This window comes from Pan troglodytes, chromosome 6, assembly GCF_028858775.2.
Source record: "Pan troglodytes isolate AG18354 chromosome 6, NHGRI_mPanTro3-v2.0_pri, whole genome shotgun sequence".
Lineage (NCBI taxonomy): Eukaryota > Metazoa > Chordata > Mammalia > Primates > Hominidae > Pan > Pan troglodytes.
The window spans coordinates 100,091,330-100,105,983 of record NC_072404.2 but is presented as its reverse complement, the minus strand read 5'-3'; the positions used below and the strand labels follow the sequence as shown (position 1 = coordinate 100,105,983).

Sequence of the window (14,654 nt, the reverse complement as noted above, 5' to 3'; positions counted from 1 at the left end):
CTGTGTACAATGAGTGATAAAAATTTCACTACTCCTTCGGTAACATATTTTACTCAAACTTATCTCAAAAGTTCACGGTAGTTATCAGATAACTCAATATATTTTCAGCTCTGAAATAAAATGTGCAATAATATACATCCAATATGTTTATGAATTTAAACAACCATGGGATTGGAATGAGTGATGAGTAGAGAAGAAAGAATATACATGGGTTATAGCAGCATATATGACATTACTTCCTGCATAGAAATTTATAGATGTATGTGTCTCTAATATAGGAACATTGTTTTGCTGCTAGCCATCATATCTATAAAAACAATTACTACAAAATTATCCTAAGTAGAATTGAATTCAGAATCTTGCTTTGCTTACTACTTAATAGGGTTTATTTGGTAGCTTTGGAGGAAAAACTTAGAAGGAAGTCACCTCAGGATCTAGAAAAGAAATTTGAAAAGGAACTTAAATTTGTGAAGAGTACCATGTATCCTAAAACAGGGCCTCCTTTGGTGTGGGTGTGAGGGGAGTCTTTGGCCCAAATGGCATAACTGAACATTTCCCACTCCAGTTAAATCCTACTCTGATTATGTGAAAAGCCAGATGAGATGTCTTTCAGACACTGTTTCCACTAAAAACATTAAATATCCCAAAAAGGTCAACAAGAGAAAGAAGAAGGTATGTACATTTTCTGACTTCCAGTTGACATCCACAATTATATGCTGGTTAAAATGCCATCATGGAAAAAAGACAGAGTCAGGAGTGCAGAATTCATATCATACGACCAAATGGTACGTGTTAAGAGGTGAAATATTAAAATTGATATCTATATTCCCCCCACCCCTCAACAAAACATTTATAGCCAAAGGGCTCAGAAATGGGACACAAGAGATGAGAAGCTCCAAGCACAGCAAGCGGGTGACTTTGTTTTGAGATTCTACAAAACACAGCGTTTTCCAATCTACAAAATTCCCATAGCTGCACTGGGGAAATGGAATACCTATTTTCTACAAAATAGAAAAATCAAGCTACACAAAGTGGCTCACACTGCATGGCTAATTAGTTTCTTCATCAAGACACTATTCTCTTAAAGCTCTTATTCTAGAAAAAAAAAAAAGGTCTATTCCTGCAAATAAAAACTTTTTCTCCCTCCCCACAGGATTTACAGGTTTAAATATAGCTTTTCTTTTTTAGGTTTTGCCTTGGGTTCTACCTGAAAAGGGGAAAACAGAGTGTATTTCCAAAGGACTCCACAACATATAGCAGTATGAACTAAGCTGGCGAAGGGGACTGACTGTTAACTACTCTGATTTAAAAACTAAAAATGTCTACCATGTGAGAAGCACTAACCACTAATAAACACAAGGGGCTGATCTCAGATTCATAGACTTGAAATCAATAGTATGGTCCAGGACGCTTTCTACCTATACACACATATGCTTAATGTTTGAGGGGTATTTTTAAACATCACAGGGACTGCAGAAGCTCACTTGTCTCAAAGGCCGTGCAAAAGACAGTCTCAAGTGCCTTCTGAATTCTGTTTGGTTTCACTTTTGAGTTTCACTAAACCACCCCTGGCTTCTTTGTACTAAACCAGGCCAGTTCTTCCTTCATGTCTATACCTTTCAAATATCTGTAGCTCACTATTCTGTCCCTCATGTAAAATACAGCATCCAGAAGGTGCAATAACATTAAAACATGAAAACTGAAGAGAAAACACTACTGGAGATATGACTGATCCTTTAGGATCTGAATTCTTTCCCCCAGTAACCATATGAACAGCATTTAAAAATAAAGATTATAAATATTTTTAAATTCCTTCCCTAAAGGAGAAATAAAATTGTGTACTATCCTCTTACTCTGAAACAGATGGCTATATAAATACAACATACATCTCCAAATCTACAATAGCCATCTTTTTAATAAAATGTAAATGTATTATTAGTGCTTGGATAATAATTTAGTGGTTGATGTCAAGAATGATGTTATAAAGTTTAAAAGTTTAATGTTTTTCTTCTTATAAAATAAATCTAGATGCAAACTCCATCAAAGTGTTCAGGAAAATATAGGGCATCACTCAATATAGAATTGACTTTTGAAGCTCTTAACATTTTCAGAGAATCATATATGGGTCACTAACCACACAGAGCTTATGAAGAGAAACACTGGGAACAATGAACCTTTGAGGAGAAAATGGAAGTATCTTTCAATGTTGCTTTAACAATTGATTCATCTATTATAAAGAGCCAAAATTTCAGCAATAATAAATTTGACAGTAACCCATTAATAACACTCCTAACTGACTTCATGAAGACCAGTTCTGTAAACCTTTCCTGTAGCTGAGAAAAGTCAATACCAAATCCTGCCTGAGAGATGCAAGGTGAATAGAGCAAAGCAGTGGGATACACACATCCTGCTGTTTGTCTGTCACCTGAAAACAAACCCCAGTGCTTCCAGAAGCGTTTCACTGTCAACTTTGTATTTTTAGCAAGATTTCATTTACCTGAGGAATAAGCTGCTGGGGCAAATGTGTTATCAACTGGGCCGAAAAGTAAGTCTAAAGAACATTTACCCTTCCAAAGTCTGCCAGATGATAAACAGGATATTGGAGCTTTCTGTTACATCCTCCTTTTATCCACTCAGACTCAATAACACTAAGAAATAATTACATATGCTCGATAGTCAAACTACAGAAGGATCTTGGGCAAGATATAATGCAGCTGATAGAAAAGAGATGGAAATCAAGGATTTCTAGATGAGATGACAATGATGATGATGGCTAACTTGTTGAGCTCTTATTACATAAATTACTATAAAAATGCTTTAAAAATAGCTTCCCAATTAATCTCTACAACAACCTCATAAGAAAGGTGACTAGTATTATCTCAATTTTGCAGATGGTTACATTGAGGCACACATGAATTAAGTAACATGTCCAAGGCCACACAGAAAATAAACACAGGAGATGGGATTGATTACAGGACTCTGAATACAAAGCGCAAGCTCTTGACCACTGTATTGTCTTTCGTACATGTCCCCTGGGACTTACATCCTGAGAGAAGTAAACAAAAAACAACTTTATCTACAATTCTCTCCATTTCTCTCCATTCTCTCTTATCACTCCTGATGAAAAAAAAAAAAAAAAAGTACTTCCAAAGCTGTGCAAAATAACTGCTCACTGGTTTAAGGTTTTCTGGCCCATCTTCCCTCTCTCCCCACAAACCTACCACTCAAATTTAACATGCATTTGATTAATCTGATTCTGAATTAGTCTCATAATAAAAGTCAGGCCATAACAGAAAAACAGTTAGGAGGACAGAAAAACAGTTAGGGGGACAGAAAGCAAGACCCATTAAGAAGGAGCAGGCTTAGTTGGGAAGATTCAGGTATTGGATATTGCTATGTTGAATCTTCTTCCTCTATAAATGGTTGGGTCCCCTGGATAGTGAGTTAAAAGCATGGATATAAACTGCTGACTGACCCAGTGTAAGAACTGTCAAAATGGTCAACAGAAAATAAATGAACAGCACTGAGGCCTTAACTTGGCTTTCTAAAAAGGGTCCCCTCAGAAAAACCATCTGGATTTATGGAAGCAGTATCAGGAAGAAATCTGAGAAACAGAAAGCTGTATTGATGAAGCTAGGCTTACCTCATCCAACGGAAAACTTCTTAATGCGGCATCAAATTTACACCCTCTACTATTTCTGTCAAACTCAGAGGATACTTGGGGTTTTCTGGTTGTTTCCACTGAAAACAGGGGTGGGGAGTGAAAGAAGGCCCACAGTGGGCAGCAGGAGATTGAGTTTCCCTCTCACGTTGGCTAATGAATGATAATGAACAAATTAAATAACACAATTTCTAAAGTACCTGCCAGCTCTAAGAGTCTCTGACTCTGTAAGAAGACCTCAACATGATCAGTCTTTGCTTATGAAGTAAAATAGAGAAAGGAGACGCAAGTACAGTGGGTGAAATTCAAATGTTAATAATGACAAAAGCCATGGCCCAGCTTCCAATTATTTCAGCTGAATGCTACTATCAGCAAAGAATTGATGTGAAAATCTTAGAATCTCAATTATAATACATCCATAAATATATGAAAATAATATATAATATATCCATAACTCTTTCTCTCAGTGCATTTCTATTCCTTATTCCTTGCCCTTTCCCATAGGCTATTTTAGTATATCTAAAGTATTTATTATGATGTTCATATAGGAACTTGATTCATGTCATCATATGAGGAAAAACTGCTGTCTATCCCATATAAAAATCAAAGAATGCATTAAGAAGGAATGAAATTCTGATACATGATACAACATGGATGAACCTTGAAAACATGCTAAAACACGGCAGAGACAAAAGAAAAAATACATATGACTCAATTTAATCTACTATGAGGTACCTAGAATGCCAAACTCACAGACACAGAAAGTAGAATAAGATTACCAGGGGCAGGGGGAAGGGGAATGGGGAGTTACTATTTAATGAGAGCAGGGTAGGGTTTCTGTTTGGGTTGATGAAAAAGTTCTGGAAATGGATAGTGGTGATGGTTGAAAACACTGTGAATATATTTAATGCCACTGAATTATAAACTTAAAAATGGTAATAATGGCAAGATTTGTGTTATATATATTTCACCACAATAAAAAATATCAAAGCATACAATATCTCCTTCATAACTACCAAAATGAAAAAAAAAACTTGCCACATATTTTCTCTTTGAAATATTTTTAAAAGTAGACTGTAGCTGGGTGCAGTGGCTAATGCCTGTAATCCCAGTACTTTGGAAGGCCAAAGCAGGAGGGTCACATGAGTCCAGGACCTCAAGACAAACCTGGCCAACATAGTGAGACCCTCGGCTCAATTGAAAAAAAAAAAAAGTAGTAGACTATAAGTTCCATAAGAACCAGGACTAGATCTGTTTTTACTCACCACTATTACACAACAGACTCCAAAAATGTTTAACCAAAAAATGCTTTTTTAAAAGGAGAGGATTAAAAAGCACCAAACTGACTATCCATGAGAAAGTATAATGGGGCATATTCCAGGGGAAAATACTAACACAACTATATCTAAGCTTCTTCAGGAAAATGTACTGTTTCATCCATACTTCCTTTATAGCCGGTCTTACAATGTTTTACACATAGTAGGTGGCTAATCAATATTTGCAGAATGAGAGAAATATCGTATGATTGTAAAATCAGTCACATTATTGCTCTACTTTTTAAAAATTACTTTTCGCAAACTTACAATTCCTTCTGTCACAGGATGAAAAAAAAATCCTCACAACTCACACAAAGTAAAGGTAAAAATATAAATAGCTAAAACACAAGATTCTCTGAAAAAGAAACAGTAAACACAGGGCGCATCATCTTCCAAACAGAAAAAAAAAGTTTAAAAAAAAAGAGAGGTAAATTTGATCTATCTTTGGAAGAAAATCCAAATATTCACTCCCAACAATCAATGTCCAACCTCAACAGTAAATAGTTGAGTGAATACAGAAGCACTGCACCATTTAAAGAAATTTACTCATAGTGAACCACAACAGTTACCCATATTTCTCTCAATTAGCCTATCAACTAATCAGGCGATCTTTCTTAAATTTACTTATGTCACAAAATTATACAGAACTGGCTACATGCCAGTTCTGTATAATAGCCAACATGCAAGCTACTGATTTTTTTAACATTCACCGTCTACATTTTACATAAAGTACTAAGTTAATTAAACTATACACAAGTGGAACATTTTTAAAGCAAAAAATCAAATGCTGACATCCTTAACATTCAGCACCTATATAATAATAGGTGGATCCATATAAAGTCACTAGGACTAAGTAATGTTATTAATCTCACTTTGAACACTATTAAAACATGTCCTTCAAGTTCAAACCCCCGCCACATCAAATATGTCAACTGTGTGACAATTAACAAAGGAAACAAAAATTCAGTCTCTGAAGACGTCAAGGTTTACATTCCTATCTCTCAATTTTATCTGCTTTACAAGCAGGTAAGCCTCATTGGAGTAGGCTGTCTGCTACCACGGTCCTTCATGAATGCAGGGGTTCTCCATTAGAATCCAAAATGCTAATAGTCTACTATTAGAGCCGGCACTTCAAGCAGAACTGCACGAAGAATTATCACTTCTGTACATAAAAGCATAACCACTACAGGTGTAATGATGCAAAATACCAGCACACTGACCTCTGCTCAGCAGTACACACTTAAAGCAGGTGTATTTCTGTGATCCAAAAGGGAAGGAAATAGGATGAGCAGGGAGGAAGCCCCAGGTCTCTAATATATTAGAGATATTTATTCTACTCAGATCCAATCCAGCTAAATTCATGGACATCAGTTTACTCAAATGGAAAAAGTAGTCTCTCGTCCTTCACTTGCTTGACTCAGAGGGCACTGAGCCAAGCATAGCCAGGCAAAAAAAATCTGTAAGATCTCTTTCAGCTGTAATAAATAAAGACTAGTTTCAGAAGGAATAAGACTCAGATATGGCAAAGAAGCAGTCGTTAAACCTTTTCCCCATCTTATCACTGCTACTGGTGTTTACAAACTACAAGCAGTAGCCTCGGGAACCTCAAAAGACTCTCCCATGAGTAACCTCCAGTCAGTCTCTAATTTAAATACCCCCTTTATCAATCTGTGATGTTTCTGGCAGTTAAATAGAAGGAAGTGAGTAAAATGACATGCATAAAATGAATCCTTTTTAAGTTGTAAATGAGTGAGTCAGGATTCAGACTTGCCGAGATGCTCCAAATTAAAACCCCTGCTGTAATTTTAAGCATGCTCTGTCTTACCGTTTTGCTGTTGTCTCCCTCAGGCTTGATTCACCTGGAACTCTTTAACATGTCTCTAGCAATGTGTTTGCACCAGGCCAGGCTCATACAGCAACTGAATTCACATCTTTCTGCACTAGCAAGCTGAAATGGTACGGCCGTACTACAACCAAGAGAGGGGGATGCATAAGCAAGCAGAAAAAAAAAAAAAAAAAAAAAAGCCCAGAAATCCCCTAAGAGAAGCTAATCTCAGTGGAATAAGACCAAAAACTGTTGAGAAGAACTCAAAGGACATGCTAACATTCAGTATTAATAGCTTTAGCAGCTCAATTATTTTCTCCAAAAAATCTAATTTTTTTTTTCCAAACACGATGGACTTGCCTGTGGAGTTCCCACGAAGGCAGAGTAACCGGGCTCTGCAGCAGCATTGCAGCCAAAGTAACCGTGCATATGCTGTCCAGGCAATTCACAACACACTGTCTTTTCAGAAAGATATTGATTTGCAATGCAGGGCTGCTTCAAAAGAATACAGAATGGGAGCCAAACAGCTAATGGTGATTGCATAGGAGGAAAAACATTTAATCAAGGGGATGCACCTCATCATGCTCAATTCAATTTTTTAAGAGCACTGGAGAAAGCCAGTAAGTGTCCTGAGTGACAACCCCATTAAATAATAATCTGGGATCCTATAGAAGGCCAAGTTTCAGCCACCATCATGCATGCTGCAAAAGCTGCTAAAATGGTGTCTACGTGTATATATTTGTCATATGCAAATGGAGTATGATGAGAAGTCTAAAATAACCATGCACCAAATATGTGGTTAAAAAAAAAAGCACAGGTGCAGCATATGCAGCATACACAGAACCAAAGTAAAAGAATGCATAGTTATGAGCTTGCAGAATTTTTGGTGGACTTAGAGCTCATACCATTCTGAAAAATAAAATACCAAAACAAGCCAGATCTCACAACCCTTAGGCAAATTGTGCCAAGTCATGCCACAAGGTGCTAGGCGGCAAAGGAAGGATGCCAGACTGCTACTCTCATAGCGACCCCTACAGGAGAGTGGTTGATCCACTCTTTTTTAAAGGAGTTCCTGTCCTCGGTACACAGAATCACAAAAGGACATAAATTAGATTAAGATACAACAATACAACTGAGAAATACCTTAGGCAAGAAACAAAAAAGGCATGAAATCTAACCTTGTAAATATTCACGTATTTTAAAAATTGCAAGAGGAGGTAACTACTGTGTCAATGATAAGTGGTCGATATTCCCAAAGCTCCCCAAACTAGGGTATACAATGATGATGAGAAACCTCAGGCAAAGTGTTTTCCCTTCACATCCTAATTGGTTTAAATGAATCATCTCTTCTTTCTCCTACTTGCAAACTATCTTCACCTTCATTATTTTGAATGACACTGTGAAGATAATTCAACTTTGTTTTCTTGCAACACAAAAGCTCATGTAAAATCTTTTTAAAAAGTTATGTTCAAATACAAATATTACATACTTTCATCTTCAACAAAGCCAAAAGAGAAAGCTATCTCCTTAATACCTGAAAACTATTGAATTATATGAGCATCATTTTTGCAGAATAGACTTCAACAGGTCTTTCAAGAACCTGACTTTTTTGTGATTGGTTATCCCTCCAGCCCACAAAGACACCTTTTCCAGAACCAACAGCACTTCTTATTTGAGTCATTCAAGATTTAATCATACGCCACCTCATAAAACTCTCTTGTACTGTTGGCATTTTCCCCATTTTAAGGCCCTTGATAAATCACGCCAATTGCATTTTTCAAAATTTACTTAAATACCACATAATACAATGCTAGGCATCTAGCAAATATTAAATTAATGTTTAAAAAATTAATGAATTTCCCAACTCCAAATTTTAGGGCTAAAAGTTCTTCTTAGGCAATCCCCTTTCCCCTAACATTCGTACAATGTTTGTGTTCACTAAGATATCTTGCATAAAAACCAACAAACACAGTAACATTTCTCCTTTAATCTTTCATCTATTCATTCAGCAAACGTGCTAATGTGCCTAGCAATGTGAAGAGCCATGTTCTCTGCATTCAATGAATGCCTTAAGTGATTAGAAATAAAGCAAGTGATTATAATACACTGAAATGAGTATTTTGAGAGTGCTCTATTCAGTATAAATAATATTCCTTAGGTGGCTCAAAAAAGACTTCACAGAGGAGGTAACGTAAAGCTGAAGCTTCCAGTACTACCCAGGAGAAGAAGGACATTTGGGGAATAGCATGAAGCCTGAAACTGGAAGCTGTATGAGGAAATAACCAAGCCATACTCACAGTGGTCACCACTGCGAAGGCTCAGAAGAAAGGTGGCTCAATGCCAGGGCAGAAAGGGTCCTGTAAGCCATGCTAAAAAGTTGGGAATTTTATCCTATAGGAAGTTGCCATTTTATCCAATAGAAAAGCCCTACAGGACTAGAGGCAGAAGAGTGGCTGGATGAGATTTTTCATCTTACGACAGGGTAATGGTGTAGAAATGGATTGGAGAGGTGAAGGAAGGGAAGTGGGGAGGCCACTTGGGAAGCTAAGCTAGTGTTTCAGACAAGGCCCTGAACTAAAGCCATGAAAATGTGGGTGGAAAAACAACAGAGGTAAGAGGCATTCACCATGGGTTACCTGCTGAGTGACTGGACATGAAGTCTATGGAAAGGGAAAATCTATACTGAATTCTCTAGTATAACTAGGTAAAAGGCTGGTTCATAAAGTAAACAAGTGAACACAGGAAGAATACAAGCTTGAGGAAAAGAGGAAACTATCATAAATTCAATTTTTTACACATTGAGTTTTAGGTATCTCTGAACATCCAAGTGGACATGTTGCATAAGCAGCTGTCTAAGGGTCTGGAGCTCAGATGACAGATCAAAAGTTTGCTTATATGCCTAGGTCAGGGTTTCCTAGAAACAGAGCTGGGCCCAGATCTTACAATTTATTGGGGGCAGTGCCCTCAGTGAAAAGAAATGAGGAGGCAGGACAGGGAGGGGAAAAGCCAAGGAAGAATGTGGCCTCAGACAAAAACTACACCCAGCATTAGTCTCCCCTGAAGCAAGAGGGCCAGGCTTTTGTATCCCTGGGCTGATCAGTCACTGACTGAGACCTGGACGGGAAGGACTTCTGTTCACCCTAGGGACCCACTGACCAAGTGGATCTGAGCACAGCACCCATCCAACTATGGTTCAGTCACAATGGACAATTTTTCTTTTCCTCAAAGCTGGTTTCTCAGGAATGTTTCTGTTTGCTGTTCTCTCTGCCTAGAATGTTCTTTCCAGATAACCCCTTGGCTGACTTGTTCCCATTACTCAGTTGGACCTCAGGTATTGCCTCTTCAGAGTCCTTCTCTGGCTTTCCTCTGCTGTTGCTCCTCCCTCCCCTATCACATTACACTGTTTTTGTTCATTAATTTACTTTGTTTGTCTTCCTTCCCCACTAGAATGTAAACTGCTTAAGAGCATGGACTTCTCGTTTGTTCTCCTGTGTTTCCCCAGCCCCTAGGACAGCACTCAGTACTTGCTGAATAAATAAATAGTAAGAAGAGTTGCTGATGACAGAAGTTCAAACAAATTCTGTGGACATATGTAGAGTGGAAATGGATGGGTAGCTTGAGGAATGGGTAGGGGAAAATAATAGTCTCAACAAGCATGTAGACAACAAGTCTGACTATAAAGCAGAAGTAAAGAGAGTAGGGAGAGGGCAACGCTGCAGGAAATTAATCATTATGTCATACAGGATTCACAATCTATGGTGTTAAGAATACCTTTATTAGAGGCCATTGAGATGTGTCTGAAACTATGCCATAAAAGAACAACAGTAGAGGTTAAAATAAAAATTATAGCTTCAAAGAGAAGAGACAAAAAGGCTTGTAAAAACAATCTCAGTGGACAGAGAGAAAAACAAGACTAACATCTACTAGGTCATTTTTGTGAGTAAACAAAAATTGATCCCTTGAAATGCCTGCCTTTATATGAGACTTTTTTAAATTCTAAAAAGTAGTATGCACTTCCCTGACTTTTAAGATAGATTATAATAAACACAATCTAATCTTCAACTGATGATGGGGCCAATTATAAACATCAGCGGCAGCCCTCAGGGTTTAACAGTAGGCATACAGGGCCAACTGGCTCCTAATCTCAACAATCTGACATCTAAGTGTTCTTCTGCTTCATTTTTATGATTCATTCTCTTTTCAGCATCAAAATCGCCTTATTATGGCCCTATATGTGCCTCTTCCTTCTAATATCACCACACTCTCCTCAGTCTTCTTGCTACAGGCTTCCTCAGCCATCCCCGTATTGGGCAACCAGATAATCAGGCTTATTAGAAGAGGGTGTGAATGGCTTGAGTCAACAGGTGGGTTCAAAGCAGAACCATGAACTTTCTCCTGAGTGGAAAACATGTAGGCCTTACTCCACAGGCTCTGCAGTACTCAGAAACCCTTGTTTCATGTCAGCCTTCCTGGAGCTATCTCAGACACAAGAGGCTGCCAGATGACTGATCTTCACATAAATAGGGTCTGAAGGACAGGTGGGGCCAAACAAACAATTTTTTAAAACCTGGAAAAAAGAACTGAAGAAAGGGATACAGAATTACTTTTTTTCTATCTTTATCTTTTTTTTTCCTTTTCTACCAAAAGCCTGTGAAGGGAAAACACTTTTTTTAACAGAACAAGGAAAAAGAAACACTAAGAAAATTTTAAATATGAGGGAAGAAAAGAGTACTTTATTCCATATACAAATCTAACTATAATAATCAGCTACTTTATTAGTTTCATTAAAACTTTTAAGTCTAAAAGAAAGGAAAAAATTATAAATTTATTTTCAAAAGTAATAAAACAGAAATTTTCCAAAAATAAGTTGGTTTTCAAATGATTATAATTCCATATAACCCTAGCAAATACTTTCTTTTTTAAAATAGATTATATTTAGTAATATATTAGTAATCTATTTTATGTTGTAAATTTTTATGGTAAAATTTCATGTTATTGATTTTTAAATGTTCATTTTGTTTTAGTAAGCCTAAACCCCAACCTTTTTGTGAACCCTAAAAACTTTATGACTTAATTCTCTTCTGATGTCACTCACTACTTACAATCTCATATATTTGAAGAAATGTCACTTATCTAAAATACTTTCCCAAAACACCGTGAAATTCTGGAGGAATCTGTTAAACTGAATGTTTAACAGCCATGTCTTAACCACAATACCAAACCTATCCATATGTCATGCACGACATTGCATGGCAATGTTGAGATTTTCCTCCTAATATTATACAACTTTGAGTGTTTTCTTGATTCTGTAGGGGAAAAAAGAACTAACTTTATCAATAAACATAGGTGATTCTATCACAACCCAATAAATCTGTTCCCAGCAAAACTTTACATTCTGTTAAATTACACCCTAAAAACCAAAGGACTTATGTGGAAAATGATATTGAGGAAGACCATTCAAAACCTACACATCCAGAACACTAATAAAAACAACACAATTCTAATAAACACACATACATGCCATATTTTCTTCATCTCTGCATTCCCTACATTGCTGATACAATTTTGCATACAATGGATGCTATAACATGTCTTGGCTAAAGATAAATCCTGTGCTGATCCCTATGAACTGCAGAAAATATGTTCAGGTGAAAAAATGTTTTGTTATGAACTTCATCTAAGTTGGAAATTAAAATCCAAAGCTAGAGCTATAGCAAGGGAACTTCAGATTGTTATGGTTGTCAAGAAGCAGCGTGTAAAGTTGACAATTATGACTCTATAACAGAAACTGGTAGATGCAGACTATCATTTTAAAAAAATCTGATTTTTGCCTGGCTTTCAAAAAAATCTGATTTCAGGGCACTGCTTTCTTTTTGAGACAGGGTCTCACTCTGTTGCCCAGGCTGAAGTACAGCGGCACGATTATGAGTTACTGCAGGCTGGACCTCCCAGCTTCAAGTGATCCTCCCACTCAGCACCTCAGCCTGCCGAGTAGTTGGAACCACAGGTGCATGCCACCATGCCCAGCTAATTTTTGTATCTTTTGTAGAGACAGGATTTTGCCATGTTGCCCAGGTTGGTCTCAAACTCTTGGGCTCAAGTGATCCACCCTCCTTGGCCTCCCAAAGAGCTGGGATTACAGGTGTGTACCACCGCTGCTGGCTCAGCCTACTCCTTTTTATGAAATAAATTTCCTCCTCCCTACATGTTGTGTTTCCTGGTTGTATGCCCTCAATTATCCTGGATAATAATTTGTCTGCATCTCAGTTTTTCCTTCCCCATTAGTTCAATTACAAACCCTTGTTTCAAAAGACTTGTATCTGCATTAAAACAGATATTGGTTTTCTATATATCAACCATACATATGGTTTCTACATACATATACATGCACATTTATGTATTTATTACTTATTTATTCAGGTGATATCTAAAATGCATGGGCATTCACATGGGCACGGCACAGTTTTTCATTTTTACACCCTAAGCAGAAACACAACTGGAGTTCTGATGTGGTGCCATGCCTCAAGTGTGCAGTATGGAGAAGATCCGGATGTAAAAGTGATTTTATTATGACCACATCCACGAAATAACAGTATCACAGAGTTCCAAATGTATAGCACTAATATGATCTGAGAAATGTGAGTTAAATTATAAGACCTCAATGGCAGACATAAAATCCTTGGGGTAGCATCAAGAAGAAAGGCAAACGGCACTGAGAAAAGATGTGAGGATTTTCTCTCTTCCTGGTGTTAAAATGCCATTGAGGACAGAGGCTACAATCCCATGACTATCAAAAAACTGCTTAAGCAGCTAAGTCTCATTTGTAAAAACTTACCTAAGTTTTTGAATAAACTCTGAAAAGGAAAAAACAACAACAACAACAACAACAACAGAAAACATATTTTCTAGTTTGGGGTTATAAGTGAGTTTTATTGCTTTTAGGGACTTTGTCCCAGCTTTCCAAAATTTCACTTAGTTTGAAAAATTAGGAAAATCTCAAAAGGAAGAAAACCCTCTTAAAAGAGCCTGCCAAATAAACATACAGAAATAATTTTTAATTATGTTTGACAGTTTTAAATCTAGAAAACCTTTGCCACTTATGTAGTACATACTTGAAAATACTCAAAGAAAAAGTATTTGTTAAGTAATTTACTTCTTTTGTCTCACTCCGCATACACCTAAGAAATAAAATAGGAAGCAGGCCCTTGGGAAAGAATGGTTAACAGTGCTGGATATTCGACAATAAATACTTAGGACAAATAAAGGATAACCAACTGAAGACATTAAAAACTGAAATTAAAATGTGTATCCCTATATAATTTAATTGACTTTCCTGTGGCATTGTTTTAGTATTTGCCTTTTCAAGCTAATACTGATATGATTTAGATCATTCCAAAACCATGTGTGCATCACTCTTCAACAACAGAAAGAAAACCAAAAAAGGCTTTTGGCTAAAGAAGATTCATCATATGATCATTTAACAGTTCAGTATCACTGGGGTGATAGTGAAATCAGGTTCACTACAAACATGCATAAGTCACAGGGATATTAACAACTCTGAAATGCTTTAACCTACTCTGCAACCCTTTTGTATTCGGTAACATAGTGACAACAGCAGCACCCAAATATCAGTTGAATCCTTTTTGCCATTCCTTGTGGAATGCTTTCCCTGAGTGTTTATTAAAATAGGATAGGTTCCTGTTTCTTAAAAAGAAGTAGAACCAAATTGTTGGGAATGGCCAGCACATTTTTTCTCTCTTCCTGGGGAATGGTTTTTCCACCCCACGCCATCCACTGCAGTCTAAGGAGGGCTGCACCTTATCCAGGAACAGACAAGGAATCCAACTTAGAG

The 14,654-nt window shown here is 37.1% G+C and overlaps 1 protein-coding gene across 14 annotated transcripts in view; it reads right to left on the bottom strand.

The window, feature by feature from the left end:
* The window catches only part of CDK14 (cyclin dependent kinase 14), a 640,904-nt gene that overhangs the window by 488,182 nt on the left and 138,068 nt on the right, over positions 1-14,654 (bottom strand). Inside the window, exons 1-2 of one of the 14 annotated variants that reach the window (XM_063814690.1) lie at positions 7,378-7,535; positions 6,803-6,944 (exon numbers count right to left, since the gene is read on the bottom strand). The exons of 9 other annotated variants lie outside the window; for them this stretch is intronic. The gene's annotated coding sequence lies outside the window, so the exon portion shown is untranslated. Of the gene's footprint in view, positions 1-6,197; positions 6,631-6,802; positions 7,002-7,162; positions 7,536-14,654 lie in introns of those variants that run through there. 4 more of the 14 variants (XM_063814689.1, XM_003951068.6, XM_063814692.1 and 1 more) reach the window with 4 other exon arrangements.